Source organism: Pleurodeles waltl, chromosome 1_1 (assembly GCF_031143425.1).
Source record: "Pleurodeles waltl isolate 20211129_DDA chromosome 1_1, aPleWal1.hap1.20221129, whole genome shotgun sequence".
NCBI classification, from domain to species: Eukaryota; Metazoa; Chordata; class Amphibia; order Caudata; family Salamandridae; genus Pleurodeles; species Pleurodeles waltl.
This window is the reverse complement of record NC_090436.1, coordinates 340,087,946-340,106,326: the sequence shown is the minus strand read 5'-3', so window position 1 is coordinate 340,106,326 and position 18,381 is coordinate 340,087,946. Positions and strand designations below refer to the sequence as shown.

At 48.4% G+C, this 18,381-nt stretch overlaps 1 protein-coding gene across 1 annotated transcript in view; it reads right to left on the bottom strand.

Annotated features, from left to right (window-relative positions):
• LRRC70 (leucine rich repeat containing 70) overlaps positions 1–18,381 on the bottom strand; it is a 135,553-nt gene that overhangs the window by 46,581 nt on the left and 70,591 nt on the right. The window contains exon 2 of the mRNA XM_069222656.1: positions 18,054–18,113. The gene's annotated coding sequence lies outside the window, so the exon portion shown is untranslated. The remainder of the gene's footprint in view (positions 1–18,053; positions 18,114–18,381) is intronic.

Here is an 18,381-nt window from a genome sequence, read left to right as displayed (position 1 = left end):
TTGTTAGAGAGGGAGCTCAATAAGTTGAGGGTGGAACAAACCAGACTGAAGCTTAAAAAGCAACAGCTGGATTTGGATAGACAGTCTTTAGAACTAGAGAAGGAAAGACAGAAGTTGGGTTTAGACACCCATGGTGGCAGCAGCAGTATTCCCCATAGTCATCCTGCAAAAGAGCATGATTCCAGGAATCTGCATAAGATAGTTCCCCCTTATAAGGAGGGGGATGACATTAACAAGTGGTTTGCTGCACTTGAGAGGGCCTGTGTTGTACAGGATGTCCCTCAAAGGCAGTGGGCTGCTATCCTATGGCTATCATTTAGTGGAAAAGGTAGGGATAGGCTCCTTACTGTGAAAGAAAGTGATGCCAATAATTTTACAGTTCTTGAGAATGCACTCCTGGATGGTTATGGCTTAACCACTGAACAATACAGGATAAAGTTCAGAGAGACCAAAAAGGAGTCTTCACAAGACTGGGTTGATTTCATTGACCATTCAGTGAAGGCCTTGGAGGGGTGGTTACATGGCAGTAAAGTTACTGATTATGACAGCCTGTATAACTTGATCCTGAGAGAGCATATTCTTAATAATTGTGTGTCTGATTTGTTGCACCAGTACTTGGTGGACTCTGATCTGACCTCTCCCCAAGAATTGGGAAAGAAGGCAGACAAATGGGTCAGAACAAGGGTGAACAGAAAAGTTCATACAGGGGGTGACAAAGATGGCAACAAGAAGAAGGATGGTAAGTCTTCTGACAAGGGTGGGGACAAATCTAAAAATGAGTCTTCATCAGGCCCACAAAAACACTCTGGTGGGGGTGGTGGGCCCAAATCCTCTTTTAATCAAAACAAAGAAAAGAAACCATGGTGCTATTTATGTAAAATAAAAGGCCATTGGACAACTGATCCCAGTTGTCCAAAGAAAAGCACCAAGCCTCCTACCACTACAACCCCTACTGCTACACCTAGTGTCCCTACTAATAGCAGTGGTGGTGGGAGCAAACCTACTAATAGCCAATCCAAGGGAGTAGCTGGGCTCACTATTGGTAACTTAGTTGGGGTTGGTCTTGTTAGGGAGACCACAGAGGCTATATTAGTCTCTGAGGGGGCTATTGATTTAGCCACCCTAGTTGCTTGTCCCCTTAATATGGATAAGTACAAGCAGCTACCCCTAATAAATGGTGTTGAGGTTCAGGCCTACAGGGACACTGGTGCCAGTGTGACTATGGTCATAGAGAAACTGGTCCACCCTGAACAACACCTACTTGGTCACCAGTACCAAGTAACCGATGCTCACAACAACACACTTAGCCACCCCATGGCTGTTGTAAATCTCAACTGGGGGGGGGGGTTACTGGTCCAAAGAAAGTTGTGGTAGCCACAGATTTACCTGTAGACTGTCTACTAGGAAATGATTTGGAGACATCAGCTTGGTCAGATGTGGAGTTGGAGGCCCATGCAGCAATGCTGGGCATCCCAGGGCATATTTTTGCTTTAACCAGGGCTCAGGCCAAAAAGCAAAAAGGACAGGGAAGCTTGGATCCTGGAACAATGGACCAAGTGCTCCCTAAAGCTAGGGCTAGTAGAAGCAAACCACTTCCTACTATCCCTCCCTCTACAGTGGATTCTACTTCTGAGGAAGAAGAATTTCCACCCTGTGCAGAACCTACACCAGAGGAGCTGGAAGCAGACACTGCTGAGCTTTTGGGTGAAGGGGGGCCTGCCAGGGAGGAGCTGAGTGTGGCAAAGCAAACCTGTCCCACACTAGAGGGTCTAAGACAGCAAGCTGTCAAACAGGCTAATGGGGATGTCAGTGACTCTCACAGAGTTTACTGGGAGGACAACCTCTTGTACACTGAAGCAAGGGATCCTAAACCTGGAACTGCCAGGAGGTTAGTGATTCCTCAGGAGTACAGAAAGTTCCTCCTAACTCTAGCCCACGACATTCCCCTAGCTGGACATCTGGGGCAAATGAAAACTTGGGACAGACTTGTTCCCTTGTTTCATTGGCCTAGGATGTCTGAGGACACAAAGGAATTTTGTAAGTCCTGTGAAACCTGTCAAGCCAGTGGCAAGACAGGTGGCACCCCAAAGGCACCCCTTATTCCACTGCCTGTGGTTGGGGTTCCCTTTGAAAGGGTAGGGGTTGACATAGTTGGCCCCTTTGACCCTCCTACTGCTTCAGGCAAAAGGTTTATCTTGGTGGTAGTGGACCATGCCACAAGATATCCTGAAGCAATTCCTTTAAGGACCACTACAGCACCTGCAGTGGCAAAGGCCCTCCTGGGAATATTTTCCAGGGTGGGCTTCCCAAAGGAAGTAGTATCAGACAGGGGAAGCAATTTCATGTCTGCATACTTAAAGGCCATGTGGAAGGAGTGTGGTGTGACTTACAAGTTCACTACACCCTATCATCCACAAACAAATGGACTGGTGGAGAGATTTGACAAAACTCTCAAAGGCATGATTATGGGTCTCCCTGAAAAACTCCGCAGGAGATGGGATATCCTGTTACCATGCCTCCTTTTTGCCTACGGGGAGGTACCCCAGAAAGGAGTGGGCTTCAGCCCCTTTGAACTCCTCTTTGGACACCCTGTTAGGGGTCCACTAACACTTGTCAAGGAGGGTTGGGAACAACCTTTAAAAGCTCCAAAACAAGATATTGTGGATTATGTACTTGGCCTCAGATCAAGGATGGCTGAGAATATGAAAAAGGCCAGTAAAAACCTTCAGGCCAGCCAAGAGCTCCAAAAGCAATGGCATGACCAGAAGGCTGTTTTTGTTCAGTACGAACCAGGGCAGAAAGTGTGGGTCTTGGAGCCTGTGGCCCCAAGAGCACTCCAAGATAAATGGAGTGGTCCCCACACAATTGTTGAGAAAAAGGGTGAAGTCACCTATTTAGTTGACTTAGGCACTGCCAGGAGTCCCCTTAGGGTGCTCCATGTCAACCACCTGAAACCCTACTATGACAGGGCTGATCTCACCCTGCTCATGGAAACTGATGAGGGACAGGAAGAAGACAGTGATCCTCTTCCTGATCTCTTCTCTTCCACAGAACAAGATGCTCTAGTGGAAGGTGTAGTTTTGGCTGATTGTCTTACTGCTGAGCAGAAATACCATTGCATAAATCTCCTGGGTCAGTTCTCTGAACTCTTCTCTACTGTGGCAGGTACCACTTCTTGGTGTGAGCACACTATAGATACTGGAGACAGCTTGCCTGTCAAAAGTAAAATCTATAGGCAGCCTGACCATGTCAGAGACTGCATAAAGCAAGAGGTGCAGAAAATGTTAGAACTGGGAGTGGTTGAGCACTCTGAAAGTCCATGGGCTTCTCCTGTGGTACTTGTACCAAAACCCCATTCCAAAGATAGAAAGAAGGAAATGCGGTTTTGTGTAGACTAAAGAGGTCTCAACCAGGTAACCAAAACTGATGCTCACCCTATACCCTGGGCAGATGAGCTCATAGATACACTGGCATCTGCCAAGTATCTAAGCACTTTTGATTTGACTGCAGGGTATTGGCAGATCAAATTATCAGAAGATGCTAAACCTAAAACTGCATTTTCAACAATTGGAGGACATTACCAGTTCACTGTAATGACTTTTGGATTGAAAAATGCACCTGCCACTTTTCAGAGGTTGGTGAACACAGTCCTGCAAGGGCTGGAAGCTTTCAGTGCAGCATATTTGGACGATATAGCTGTCTTTAGCTCCAGCTGGGATGATCACCTGGTCCACCTATGGAATGTTTTGGAGGCCCTGCAAAAGGCAGGCCTCACTATCAAGGCTTCAAAGTGCCAGATAGGGCAGGGTAAGGTGGTTTATCTGGGACACCTTGTTGGTGGGGAACAGATTGCACCACTTCAGGGGAAAATCCAAACAATTATTGATTGAGTTCCCCCTACTACTCAGACTCAAGTGAGAGCCTTCCTAGGCCTCACTGGGTATTACAGGAGGTTCATTAAGAACTATGGCTCCATTGCAGCCCCTCTTAATGACCTCACATCCAAGAAAATGCCTAAAAAGGTATTATGGACAGCAAACTGTCAGAAAGCTTTTGAGGAGCTGAAGCAGGCCATGTGCTCTGCACCTGTCCTGAAAAGCCCTTGTTACTCTAAACAATTCTATGTCCAAACTGATGCATCTGAATTAGGAGTAGGGGCAGTCCTATCACAACTTAATTCTGAGGGCCAGGATCAACCTGTTGCTTTTATTAGTAGGAGGTTGACCCCTAGAGAAAAGTGTTGGTCTGCCATTGAGAGGGAGGCTTTTGCTGTGGTCTGGGCACTGAAGAAGTTGATGCCATACCTGTTTGGCACTCACTTCATTGTTCAGACAGACCACAAACCTCTACTTTGGCAAAAACAAATGAAAGGTGAAAATCTTAAATTGTTGAGGTGGTCCATATCCCTACAGGGAAGGGACTATACAGTGGAACATAGACCTGGGAGTAGCCACTCCAATGCAGATGGACTCTCCAGATATTTCCACTTAGACAATGAAGACTCATCAGGTCATGGCTAGTCTTATTGTCCTTCGTTTGGGGGGGGTTGTGTAGGAAAGTACATGGCATGTTACCCCCATTTTTCACTGTATATATGTTGTTTTAGTTGTATGTGTCACTGGGACCCTGGTATCCAGGGCCCCAGTGCTCATAAGTGTGCCTGAATGTGTTACCTGTGTAGTGACTAACTGTCTCACTGAGGCTCTGCTAATCAGAACCTCAGTGGTTATGCTCTCTCATTTCTTTCAAATTGTCACTAACAGGCTAGTGACCAATTTTACCAATTTACGTGGGCTTACTGGAACACCCTTATAATTCCCTAGTATATGGTACTGAGGTACCCAGGGTATTGGGGTTCCAGGAGATCTCTATGGGCTGCAGCATTTCTTTTGCCATCCATAGGGAGCTCTGACAATTCTTACACAGGCCTGCCACTGCAGCCTGAGTGAAATAACGTCCATGTTATTTCACAGCCATTTTACACTGCACTTAAGTAACTTATAAGTCACCTATATGTCTAACCTTTACCTGGTAAAGGTTAGGTGCAAAGTTACTTAGTGTGAGGGCACCCTGGCACTAGCCAAGGTGCCCCCACATTGTTCAGGGCCAATTCCCCGGACTTTGTGAGTGAGGGGACACCATTACACACGTGCACTTCATATAGGTCACTACCTATATGTAGCTTCACAATGGTAACTCCGAATATGGCCATGTAACATGTCTATGATCATGGAATTGCCCCCTCTATACCATCCTGGCATAGTTGGCACAATCCCATGATCCCAGTGGTCTGTAGCACAGACCCTGGTACTGCCAAACTGCCTTTTCAGGGGTTTCACTGCAGCTGCTGCTGCTGCCAACCCCTCAGACAGGCTTCTGCCCTCCTGGGGTCCAGCAAGGCCTGGCCCAGGATGGCAGAACAAAGGACTTCCTCTGAGAGAGGGTGTTACACCCTCTCCCTTTGGAAAATGGTGTGAAGGCAGGCGAGGAGTAGCCTCCCCCAGCCTCTGGAAATGCTTTCATGGGCACTTTTGGTGCCCATTTCTGCATAAGCCAGTATACACCGGTTCAGGGACCCCTTAGCCCTGCTCTGGCGCGAAACTGGACAAAGGAAAGGGGAGTGACCACTCCCCTGACCTGCACCTCCCCTGGGAGGTGTCCAGAGCTCCTCCAGTGTGCTCCAGACCTCTGCCATCTTGGAAACAGAGGTGCTGCTGGCACACTGGACTGCTCTGAGTGGCCAGTGCCACCAGGTGACGTCAGAGACTCCTTCTGATAGGCTCCTTCAGGTGTTGCTAGCTTATCCTCTCTCCTAGGTAGCCCAACCCTCTTTTCTGGCTATTTAGAGTCTCTGTCTCTGGGGAAACTTTAGATAACGAATGCAAGAGCTCATCCGAGTTCCTCTGCATCTCTCTCTTCAACTTCTGCCAAGGAATCGACTGCTGACCGCGCTGGAAGCCTGCAAAACTGCAACATAGTAGCAAAGACGACTACTGCAACTCTGTAACGCTGATCCTGCCGCCTTCTCGTCTGTTTTCCTGGTGGTGCATGCTGTGGGGGTAGTCTGCCTCCTCTCTGCACTAGAAGCTCCGAAGAAATCTCCCGTGGGTCGACGGAATCTTCCCCCTGCAACCGCAGGCACCAAAGAACTGCATCACTGGTCCCTTGGGTCTCCTCTCAGCACGACGAGCGAGGTCCCTCGAATCCAGCAACTGTGTCCAAGTGACCCCCACAGTCCAGTGACTCTTCAGTCCAAGTTTGGTGGAGGTAAGTCCTTGCCTCACCACGCCAGACTGCATTGCATTGCTGGGAACCGTGACTTTTGCAGCTACTCCGGCCTCTGTGCACTTCCGGCGGAAATCCTTTGTGCACAGCCAAGCCTGGGTCCACGGCACTCTAACCTGCATTGCACGACTTTCTAAGTTGGTCTCCGGTGACGTGGGACTCCTTTGTGCGACTTTGGGTGAGCACCATTTCATGCATCCTCATAGTGCCTGTTTTTGGCACTTTTCTGGGTGCTACCTGCTGCTGAGAGGGCTCCTTGTCTTGCTCGATATCCCCTCTACCTCCTGGCGCAATTTGCGACATCCTGGTCCCTCCTGGGCCACAGCAGCGTCCAAAAACACTAACCGCACGATTTGCAGCTAGCAAGGCTTGTTGGCGGTCTTTCGGCGGGAAAACACTTCTGCACGACTCTCCACGGTGTGAGAGATCCGTCCTCTAAAGGGGAAGTCTCTAGCCCTTGTCGTTCCTGCAGAAACCTCAGCTTCTTCTGTCCAGTAGAAGCTTCTTTGCACCCACAGCTGGCATTTCCTGGGCATCTGCCCATCTCCGACTTGCTTGTGACTTTTGGACTTGGTCCCCTTGTTCCACAGGTACCCTCGACTGGAAATCCATCGTTGTTGCATTGCTGGTTTGTGTCTTTCCTGCAGAATTCCCCTTTCACGACTTCTATGTCCTTTGGGGAACTTTAGTGCACTTTGCACTCACTTTTCACGGTCTTGGGGTGGGCTATTTTTCTAACCCTTACTATTTTCTAATAGTCCCAGCGACCCTCTACAGGGTCACATAGGTTTGGGGTCCATTCGTGGTTCGCATTCCACTTTTGGAGTATATGGTTTGTGTTGCCCCTATCCCTATGTGTCTCCATTGCATCCTATTGTAACTATACATTGTTTGCACTGTTTTCTAAGACTATACTGCATATTTGTGGTATTGTGTACATATATCTTGTGTATATTTCCTATCCTCTCACTGAGGGTACACTCTAAGATACTTTGGCATATTGTCATAAAAATAAAGTACCTTTATTTTTAGTATAACTGTGTATTGTGTTTTCTTATGATATTGTGCATATGACACTAAGTGGTACTGTAGGAGCTTCACTCGTCTCCTAGTTCAGCCTAAGCTGCTCTGCTAAGCTACCATTATCTATCAGCCTATGCTGCTAGACACCCTATACACTAATAAGGGATAACTGGGCCTGGTGCAAGGTGGAAGTACCCCTTGGTACTCACTACAAGCCAGTCCAGCCTCCTACAAAAGGCCTCCAAAACTTTCCAAAGGTGGACCAGGTGATCATCCCAGGTGGAGCTAAAGACAGCTATATCATCCAGATATGCTGCACTAAAAGCTTCCAACCCTTGCATGTCAACTGTGTTCACCAACCTTTTGAAAAGTGGCAGGTGCATTATTCAGACCAAAGGGCATCACAGTGAATTGATAGTGCCCTCCAATGGTGGAAAATGTAGTTTTGGTTTTAGCTTCCTCTGATAATTTAATCTGCCAAAACCCTGCAGTTAAATCAAAAGTGCTTAGATAGTTGGCAGAAGCCAGTGTATCTATCAGCTCATCTGCCCTTGGTATAGGGTGAGCATCTGGCTTAGTTTCTTGGTTGAGCCCTCTATAGTCAACACAAAACCTCATCTCTCTTTTACCATCCGTACTGTGAGGTTTTGGTACAAGCACCACTGGGCTAGCCCCTGGGCTCTCTGAAGGCTCAATCACTCCTAAGTCTAACATGTTCTGTACCTCTTGTTTTATGCAGTCCCTGACATGATCAGGCTGCCTATAAATCTTACTTTTGGCAGGTAAACTGTCTCCAGTATTGATTGTGGGCTCACACCAAGTAGTTGTACCTGGTATCAGTGAGAAGAGTTCAGAAAACTGACTTAAGAGATTTACACAGTTGTCCTTCTGCTCAGCAGTAAGGCAATCTGCAAGTACTACTCCCTCCACTTGGCCATCAGCTTCAGTGGTGGAGAAGAGATCAGGGAGAGGGTCACTCTCTTCTTCCTGTCCCTCATCAGTTGCCATGAGCAGGGTGAGATCAGCCCTGTCATAGTAGGGTTTTAGGCGGTTGACATGGAGCACCCTAGGGGGAGTCCTGGCAGTGCCTAGGTCTACCAAGTAGGTAACCTCACCCTCTTTCTCAACAATTAGATGGGGTCCACTCCATTTGTCCAGGGGTGCTCTTGGGGCCACAGGCTCCAATACCCACACCTTCTGTCCTGGGTGGTACTGTGTCAGGACAGCCTTCTGGTCATGCCATTGCTTTTGCAGTTCCTGGCTGGCCTGAAGGTGTTTACTGGCCTTTTTCATGTACTCAGCCATTCTTGATCTTAGGCAAAGTACATAATCCACAATATCCTGTATAGGAGCTTTTAAAGGTTGTTCCCAAACCTCCTTAACAAGTGCAAGGGGACCTCTCACAGGGTGCCCAAAGAGGAGTTCAAAGGGGCTAAAGCCCTCTCTTTTTTGTTGTACCTTCCTGTAAGCAAAAAGGAGGCAAGGTAACAGGACATCCCATTTCCTTCTGAGTTTTTCAGGGAGTCCCACTATCATACCTTTGAGAGTTTTATTAAACTTCTCAACCAGACCATTTGTTTGTGGATGATTAGGAGTAGTGAACTTGTATGTTACACCACACTCCTTCCACATTGCTTTGAGGTATGCAGACATGAAGTTACTACCTCTGTCTGACACCACTTCCTTAGGCAAGCCTACTCTGGAAAAGATTCCCAGGACGGCCTTTGCCACTGCAGGAGCTGTAGTGGTCCTTAAGGGAATTGCTTCAGGGTACCTAGTGGCATGGTCCACTACCACCAGGATAAACCTATTACCTGAAGCCTTTTGGAGGGTCAAGGGGGCCAACAATGTCAACCCCTACCCTTTCAAAGAGCACCTCAGCCACAGAAATTGGAATTAAGGGGGCCTTTGGTGTGCCACCAGTCTTTCCACTGGCTTGGCAGGTCACACAAGTGCTGGCTCAGTACCCCCCTCCTCTACCTCCTGATCCTGGGATGGGCCAGACTGGTTCTGATCACTTTCAAGGAGAAGTCTAAGGAGAAGATCTTTTGTGGGATTCTTACCAATACTTAACCTCTTTCAATGCAGAGACCCCTCAAACTTTTAAAGTTTAAACTACCATATGTTGTCTGGACAACTGTGGGAGTGAGTTCTACTGCAGACTTGATTGTTAGAAAGAGTTTAAGATAGGGAGAAAAAAGTTTAGAACTTTTAGAGAAAAGAGAAAAACTATTTAAAAACTTTTCTAAAACTTTTTAGAAATTTTAAAGAAGGAAAGTTAAACTGTTTTGGATAACTGTGTATATTCTGAAGTATTTGGTATATGTTTTTCTTATGAACAGCACCAATGACAAAGTAGTAAAGCAGTTACAAGTGCTTATCCCACCGCTGCACCACCAATGTAGGAGACTGGCCTGGCTTGTAGTGGGTATCTGATGGTACTTACACCTTGTGCCAGGTCCAGTTATCCCTTATTAGTAGATTAGTAGTGTTCTAGCAGCTTAGGCTGATAGAGGAAGCTATAGCAGAGCAGCTTAGGCTGAACTAGGAGACATGCAAAGCTCCTGCTATACTACTTATATCATATAGCACTATATCACAAGAAACACAATACTCAGAGTTACTAAAAATAAAGGTACTTTAATTTAGTGACAATATGCCAAAAGTATCTCATAGGATATAGTTCCTTAGGAGGTAGGTAAAATACACAAAATATACACACAAACCAAAATCAGGTAAGTAAACACTTAGAAAAGTAATGCAAACACTGTAGAACACAATAGAATGCAATAGGAGACAATAAGCCTAGGGGCAACACAAACCGTATACTCCAGAAGTAGAATGTAAACTACAATGGACCCCAGGCCTAGTGTAGTGTGTGGAGGGTCACTGGGAGTGTAAGAAAATACTGAGGGTGTCCAAGATTCCCCACCCCAAGACCCTGAAAAGTAGGAGTAAAGTTACCCTACTACCCCAGAAAGACGAGTAAAGTCGAGAAAGGGGATTCTGCAAAGGCAACAACTGACTGCAAAGCACTGAAGACGGATTCCTGGACCTGAGGACCTGTAAAGGAAGGGGACCAGGTCCAAGAGTCATGCAAGTGTCCAGGGGGCAGGATCCCACTAAACCCTGGATGAAGGTGCAAAAGGGCTGCCTCCGGGTGGAAGAAGCCAAAAATTCTGCATTAACGGAAGGTGCCAGGAATTTCTCCTTTGGTCAGAAGATGTCCCATGGCATGCTGGGGGATGCAGAGGTGTTTCCACGCAGAAAGACAGCAAACAAGCCTTGCTAGCTCCAAGAGTAACGGTTGAAGATAATGGGTCCTACCTGGGCCCAGTAAGGACCAGGAAGTCTCTCCTTGGAGGAGGAGACAGAGGGGGCTCTCAGCAATAGATAGAGCCCATGCAGAAGCAGGCAGCACCCACAGAAGCACTTGAATGGGCATTCAAGAAATCTGAGCATGGCAGTTGTCTCAACACAACAAAAGAGGGTCCCACGAAGCCGCTGTTCAACTCAGCGAGTTGAGCAATGCAGGACGGAGTGCTGGGGACCTGGGCTGTGCTGTGCACGAAGGAATCCTTGCAAAAGTGCACAGAAGCCATAGCAGCTGCAGATCATGCAGTACACAGGATTTCTGTCTGGTGTGGGAAGGCAAAGACTTACCTCCACCAAATTTGGACAGAAAGACCACTGGACTGTTGGGGTCACTTTGATGCAGCTCCTGTGTTCAAGGGACCACGCTCAACAAGATAAGAGGGGACCCAGAGTACCTGTGATGCAGAAGTTTGGTGCCTGCGTTAGCAGGGGAAAGATTCCGTTGACCCACCGGAGATTTCTTCTTGGCTTCCAGTGCAGGGTGAAGGCAGACAGCCCTCAGAGCATGCACCATCAGGAAACAGTCGAGAAAGCCGCAGGATTAGGCGCTACAATGTTGCTGGTAGTGTTCTTGCTACTTTGTTGCGGTTTTGCAGGCATCCTGGAGCAATCAGCGGTCGATCATTGGCAGACGTCGAAGAGAGAGATGCAGAGGATCTCTGGTGAGCTCTTGCATTCGTTATCTGAAGAGAAACCCACAGGAGAGACCCTAAATAGCCCACAGAGGAGGATTGGCTGTCTAACCAGGTAAGAGCCTATCAGGAGGGGTCTCTGACGTCACCTGCTGGCACTGGCCACTCAGAGGTCCACATTGTGCCCTCACACCTCTGCATTCAAGATGGCAGAGGTCTAGGACACACCAGAGGAGCTCTGGGCACCACCCCTGGGGTGGTGATGGACAGGGGAGTGTCACTCTCCTTTCCTTTGTCCAGTTTTGTGCCAGAGCAGGGGCTGGCGGATCCCTGAACCAGTGTAGACTTGCTTATGCAAGGAGGGCACCATCTGTGCCCTTCAAAGCATTTCCAGAGGCTGGGGGAGGCTACTCCTCCCCAGCCCTTAACATCTATTTCCAAAGGGAGAGGGTGTAACACCCTCTCTCAGAGGTAATCTTTTGTTCTGTCTTCCTGGGACTGGGCTGCCCAGACCCCAGGGGGGCAGAAACGTGGCTGAGGGTCGGTAGCAGCAGTAGCTGAAGAGAAAACCCCAGAGAGCTAGTTTGGCAGTATCCGGGGTCCATGCTGGAGCCCCGGGAATGCATGGGATTGGCACCCAATACCAGATTTGGCTTGGGGGGTCAATTCCATGATCTTAGACATGTTAATGGCCATGTTAGGAGTTACTATTGTGAAGCTACATATAGGTATTGACCTATATGTAGTGCACACGTGTAATGGTGTCCCGCACTCACAAAGTCCGGGGAAATTGCCCTGAACTATGTGGGGGCACATTGGCCAGTGCCAGGGTGCCCTCACACTTAGTAACATTGCACCTAACCTTCACTAAGTGAGGGTTAGACATATAGGTGACTTATAAGTTACTTAAGTGCAGGTTATAAATGGCTGTGAAATAACGTGGACGTTATGGCCCATATTTATACTTTTTGACGCTAAACTGCGCTAACGCAGTTTAGCGTCAAAATATTTTGCGCCGTCTAACGCCATTCTGAAGCGCCATGCGGGCGCCGTATTTATGGAATGGCGTTAGACGGCGCAATCAGACCGGCGCTGCCTGGTGTGCGTGGAAAAAAACCACGTAGACCAGGCAGCGCCGGCGTTGGGAAAAAATGACGTTAGGGCGTCTTAAAATGGCGCAAGTCCGGTTGACGCTAAAAAATCGTCGTAACCCGACTTGCGCCATTTTTTTTCTACGCCCATCCCCCATCAACATGACTCCTATCATTGTAAAGATAGGAGTCATGCCCCCTTGCCCAATGGCCATGCCCAGGGGACTTATGTCCCCTGGGCATGGTCATTGGGCATAGTGGCATGTAGGGGGGCACAAATCAGGCCCCCCTATGCCACAAAAATTAAAAAAAAAAATACTTACCTGAACTTACCTTAATGTCCATGGGATGGGTCCCTCCGTCCTTGGGTGTCCTCCTGGGGTGGGCAAGGGTGGCAGGGGGGGTCCCTGGGGGCAGGGGAGGGCACTCTGGGCTCATTTTGAGCCCACTTGTCCCTTAACGCCATGCCTGACCCAGGCGTTAAAAAGCGGCGCAAATGCGCCGTTTTTGGCCACGCCCACTCCCGGGCGTCATTTTTGCCCGGGAGTATAAATACCACGTAAAGGCCTGGGAGTCATTTTTTAAGACGGGAACGCCTCCCTTGCATATCATTAACGCAAGGAAGGGGTTCACGCTAAAAAATGACGCACACTCCGGGCACTTTGGCGCCCGAAGCGTCTAACGCCATAGTATAAATATGGCGTTAGTTGGCGTTAGTTTAGCGTCGAATTTGCGTTGAAAAAAACGACGCAAATTCGGCGCAACCAGAGTATAAATACGGCCCTATATCACTAAGGCTGCAATGGCAGTCCTCTGTAAGAATTGTCTGAGCTCCCTATGAGTGGCAGAAGAAATGCTGCAGCCTATAGTGATCTCCATGAACCCCAATACCCTGGGTACCTAGGTGTAGGAAAGTACCATCTTGCCTGGCATGTTACCCCCATATTTCACTTTATATATGTTGTTTTAGTGTATGTGTCACTGGGACCCTGCCAGCCAGGGCCCCAGTGCTCATAAGTGTGCCCTGTATGTGTTCCCTGTGTGATGACTAACTGTCTCACTGAGGCTCTGCTAACCAGAACCTCAGTGGTTATGCTCTCTCTGCTTTCTAAATTGTCACTAACAGGCTAGTGACCAATTTCACCAATTCACATTGGCATACTGGAACACCCTTATAATTCCCTAGTATATGGTACTGAGGTACCAAGGGTATTGGGGTTCCAGGAGATCCCTATGGGCTGCAGCATTTCTTTTGCCACCCATAGGGAGCTCTGTCAATTCTTACACAGGCCTGCCACTGCAGCCTGAGTGAAATAACGTCCACGTTATTTCACAGCCATTTACCACTGCACTTAAGTAACTTATAAGTCACCTATATGTCTAACCCTCACTTGGTGAAGGTTGGGTGCTAAGTTACTTAGTGTGTGGGCACCCTGGCACTAGCCAAGATGCCCCCACATCGTTCAGGGCAAATTCCCCGGACTTTGTGAGTGCGGGGACACCATTACACGCGTGCACTATACATAGGTCACTACCTATGTATAGCGTCACAATGGTAACTCCGAACATGGCCATGTAACATGTCTAAGGTCATGGAATTGTCACCCCAATGCCATTCTGGCATTGGGGAGACAATTCCATGATCCCCCGAGTCTCTAGCACAGACCCAGGTACTGCCAAACTGCCTTTCCCGGGGTTTCACTGCAGCTGCTGCTGCTGCAACCCCTCAGACAGGTTTCTGCCCTCCTGGGGTACAGCCAGGCTTGGCTCAGGAAGGCAGAACAAAGGACTTCCTCAGAGAGAGGTTGTTAAACCCTCTCACTTTGGAAAAAGGTGTCAGGACTGGGGAGGAGTAGCCTCCCCCAGCCTCTGGAAATACTTTGATGGGCACAGAAGGTGCCCATCTCTGCATAAGCCAGTCTACAACGGCTCAGGGATCCCCCAGCCCTGCTCTGGCACGAAACTGGACAAAGGAAAGGGGAGTGACCACTCCCCTGACCTGCACCTCCCAGGGGAGGTGCCCAGAGCTCCTCCAGTGTGCTCCAGACCTCTGCCATCTTGGAAACAGAGGTGCTGCTGGCACACTGGACTGCTCTGAGTGGCCAGTGTCAGCAGGTGACGTCAGAGACTCCTTCTGATAGGCTCTTACCTGTGTTGCTAGCCTATCCTCCTTCCTAGGTAGCCAAACCTCCTTTTCTGGCTATTTAGGGTCTCTGCTTTGGGGAATTCTTTAGATAACGAATGCAAGAGCTCATCAGAGTTCCTCTGCATCTCTCTCTTCACCTTCTGCCAAAGGATCGACCGCTGACTGCTCAGGACGCATGCAATACCGCAACAAAGTAGCAAAGACGACTAGTGCAACCTTGTATCGCTGATCCTGCAGCCTTCTCGACTGTTTCCTGGTGGTGCATGCTCTGGGGGTAGCCTGCCTCCTTGCACCAGGAGCTCTGAAGAAATCTCCCGTGGGACGATGGAATCCTCCCCCTGCAACTGCAGGCAACAAAAGACTGCATCACCGGTCCTCTGGGTCCCCTCTCAGCACGACAAGCGTGGTCCCTGGAACTCAGCAACTCTGTCCAAGTGCCTCCCACAGTCCAGTGACTCTTCAGTCCAAGTTTGGTGGAGGTAAGTCCTTGCCTCCCCACGCTAGACTGCATTGCTGGGTACCGCGTGATTTGCAGCTGCTACGGCTCCTGTGCACTCTTCCAGGATTTCCTTCATGCACAGCCAAGCCTGGGGCCCCGACACTCTAACCTGCAGTGCACAACCTCCTGAGTTGTCCTCCGGCGTCATGGGACTCCCTTTTGTGTCTTCTGGTGAGCTCCGGTTCACTCCTCTTCCAAGTGCCTCTTCTGGTACTTCTGCGGGTGCTGCCTGCTTCTGTGAGGGCTCCCTAACTTGCTGGGCGCCCCCTCTGTCTCCTCATCCAAGTGGCGACATCCTGGTCCCTCCTGGGCCACAGCAGCATCCAAAAACTCTAACCACAACCCTTGCAGCTAGCAAGGCTTGTTTGCGGTATTTCTGCATAGGAACACCTCTGCAAGCTTCTACACGACGTGGGACATCAATCCTCCAAAGGGGAAGTTTCTAGCCCTCTTCGTTCTTGCAGAATCCACAGCTTCTACCATCCGGTGGCAGCTCCTTTGCACCCTCAGCTGGCATTTCCTGGGCATCTGCCCACTCTCGACTTTGTCACGACTCTTGGACTTGGTCCCCTTGTTCCACAGGTACTCTTGTCTGGAAATCCACTTTGATTGCTTTGCTGGTGTTGGTCTTCCTTGCAGAATTCCCCTATCACGACTTCTGTGCTCTCTGGGGAATATAGGTGCACTTTACACCTACTTTTCAGGGTCTTGGGGTGGGCTATTTTTCTAACCCTCAATGTTTTCTTACAGTCCCAGCGACCCTCTACAAGCTCACATAGGTTTGGGGTCCATTCGTGGTTCGCATTCCACTTTTGGAGTATATGGTTTGTGTTGCCCCTATACCTATGTGCTCCTATTGCAATCTATTGTAACTTTACACTGTTTGCATTACTTCCTTTTGCTATTACTGCATATTTTTGGTATTGTGTACATATATCATGTGTATATTTGGCATCCTCATACTGAGGGTACTCACTGAGATACTTTTGGCATATTGTCATAAAAATAAAGTACCTTTATTTTTAGTATATCTGTGTATTGTGTTTTCTTGTGATATTGTGCATATGACACCTGTGGTATAGTGGGAGCTTTGCATGTCTCCTAGTTCAGCCTAAGCTGCTCTGCTGTAGCTACCTTCTATCAGCCTAAGCTGCTAGAAACACCTCTTCTACACTAATAAGGGATAACTGGACCTGGTACAGAGTGTAAGTCCCCCTTGGTACCCACTACAAGCCAGGCCAACCTCCTACACTAGGTACCATATACTAGGGAATTATAAGGGTGTTCTAGTGTGCCAATCAGAATTGGTGAAAATAGTCACTAGCTTTGAGTGACACTTTTAAAAGCAGAGAGAGCATAAACACTGAGGTTCTGGTTAGCAGAGCCTCAGTGATACAGTTAGGCACCACACAGGGAACACATATAGGCCACAAACTATGAGCACTGGGGTCCTGGCTAGCAGGATCCCAGTAACACGGGCAAAAACAAACTGACACACAAGTAAAAATGGGGGTAACATGCCAGGCATGATGGTACTTTCCTACAAGCCCGAACTGCCAAGACAGGTCGTCCCTGGACAGGAAACAAGCATCCTGGGACCGGTTTCAGGGTATCACCCTTCATCATCCAGGCTAGCTTGAATCCAGTGGCACTGTGAGCACGAGGCCCACGTCTGGGCTTATTCTTCCCACTTAGGGCAACTTTAGCAACACAAAAGGATGATGGACGGAGTGCTGAACAATGCAAACACTCACCCACAGTCACAGATCTGGGTTTAATCAATCGTTCTTTTGCTCACCATGCCACCCCAGTTTGGACCCAGCCATATGCAAATCAGTCTTGACCCTGTTCCTGCACACAACTTTGTCTGCTATATACGGCATTGGCCACAGCTAAACCCTGTATCCTACGACACTGGAGAGCAGCAACCCCCCTCCCATGATGAGTGGCTATCCTCAGTCTTTCAAACTGCTGCCCATGAATGCATTATTTATGCCATACAGAAGAGGACAGAGGTGTTTCAGCAGACCTGGGCCCCCTTCCTCTGGCTTGCAGAACACTGAACCTCACGCCCACTCAACACAACCCCCCTTCCTCCAACTCTCCTCCCTCCCCTCCCTTCCCTCTTCCTCATTACTCTCCAGTCACGGTCGCTCCCGCTTTCCCTTTCTACCTCTCTCTATTTCTGTCTCCCTTTTCTCTTCCTCTTCTTCCACCCCCTTTTTAATCCTCATCCCTCCTTTTGCGGCTAACTTTCTCTTCCCCTGTTCTTCCCCCTCTCTCTTGCACTCTACCTTCCTGCTTTTCTCTCCCTCCATACTTTCTGATTTTCATTATACCCCCCTCTTCATCCCTCCTCTCTACATCATTTTCTTCCTTTCTGAACACCTTCTTCCCCTACCTTCCTCTCTATTTCCTTTCTTTATAACGGCTTATGGTCCCTACCATTAACCACTTTCCATCTATGCATGGCTGTTCGATCCTCCGCCACCACAAGATGAGGGCTCTCAATGGTTCCCCCTGTCCTTCCGACACCCTTGCTCTCTTCTCAATACTGTCACAGTTTGCCGTGGCCCTTACTCATTAGAGGCCCTTGTTTTTACCAAGCTTGCCTCCTTATAAGGAGATAGCGTACCAGAGCCATACTCTCACGACTATTATAGCAGCGAGCCAATATGTTGAACCCCACCCTATATCCCTGTTTAAGGCCTGATCTGATGTTATGTAGAGCCCCATCTCTTATCTCAGAAAGCAGTAGTGCAAAAGGACTGGACTGACAGATACATGTACGAATGTTCTAGGTACCCAACAGTATATGAACTTATTGAATGGTTTCTCGTTACTATGGATCAGGCGTTTATGATTGTCCAAATGTTGGTTGTACAATATTGCATATGAAGTCCATGCTGTACTGAACCTACCATGCAAGATGTTACTTTTCTATGGATAATCCTCAATAAAGAATTACGAAACAAAAAAAAGACATACAGGATGACACTTACTGGTAGCATTGGGGTCCGCGAACCTTGCAATCTCACCAATGGTGCGGGGGGTGGATCCACCTGCAAGACATAACATGAGATATAGCACTATGAATTTTGAACAAAGTACACCATAGACAAATGTCACACATCAGACATGTTTTGCGGATGGACATAGAAGAGTCATTTTAGGGAATACTCTAGAGAGCCCTGCAACATGTATATTTGACTGCCATTGGTAGGCCAGGCTAACATGTACAGATATGTGCTTGAACCTTACATACAAGTCTCAGCTACATTGGTAACATTTTGCAGAGGACAGTCCACTGACATTTTTCACAAGCATAGC